The sequence below is a fragment of the Tupaia chinensis genome, unplaced genomic scaffold (genome assembly GCF_000334495.1).
Source record: "Tupaia chinensis unplaced genomic scaffold, TupChi_1.0 Scaffold000578_2, whole genome shotgun sequence".
NCBI lineage: Eukaryota > Metazoa > Chordata > Mammalia > Scandentia > Tupaiidae > Tupaia > Tupaia belangeri.
The window spans coordinates 5,124,340-5,125,012 of record NW_006160094.1 but is presented as its reverse complement, the minus strand read 5'-3'; the positions used below and the strand labels follow the sequence as shown (position 1 = coordinate 5,125,012).

General features: G+C 41.2%; 1 protein-coding gene across 1 annotated transcript in view; it reads left to right on the top strand.

Moving 5' to 3' along the window:
- Nucleotides 1-673, top strand: part of FZD8 (frizzled class receptor 8) — a 44,180-nt gene that overhangs the window by 13,793 nt on the left and 29,714 nt on the right. The gene's annotated exons all lie outside the window — the stretch shown is intronic.

The window sequence follows — 673 nt, the reverse complement described above, 5'->3', positions numbered from 1 at the left end:
AGGAGAAGGGATTTTGTCGTGACCATCCCCCCTGGGGGGTGATTTCTCGCTTTCTGTCTCTATGTCTCTCTCTGTCTGGCGAGCACACGCGCCCTATAGCAAGAACCTCTTAAAAACAAAACAAAAAAAAAAAACCTATCTACTCTTAAAGCACAAAATATCTATTTAAATCTTAATGTACCCAGGCTTTATTTTAACATGGCTAATAAAAATTCTAGTTTGAGGAACATTTATTCTTTTTTATTAAAGAGAAAGATTTTTGCTATAGGGCATGTGCGCTTGCAAAAGAGACATAGACAGAGAGACAGAAAGTGACAGATCACCCCGCACAAAGGATGGCCATGCCATAATCCCTTCTCCTCCATTCTTTTCTCGGGATTTTGGGCACACATGCATATGTGCCCGATATAAGCTTTAAGTCACCAGGTCTGGGACTCAAGCCAGGGTCAACTCTATGGGAATCCAGTGATGTAACCATTACGCCATCTGCTGACCCCACAGGAATAGTATTTCTAAAATGGAAGTCAATATTAGAAGGGGTTTGGTAAAACCAAACGAAAGGTATCATTTTTTCACAGAATCATGTCATTTCTGATCTTGAAGGGAATTGTTGGCCCATTTGGATGGGTGTCTTTGATCCTGGTTATAGGACAGAATTCCTGCCCACTCTTTC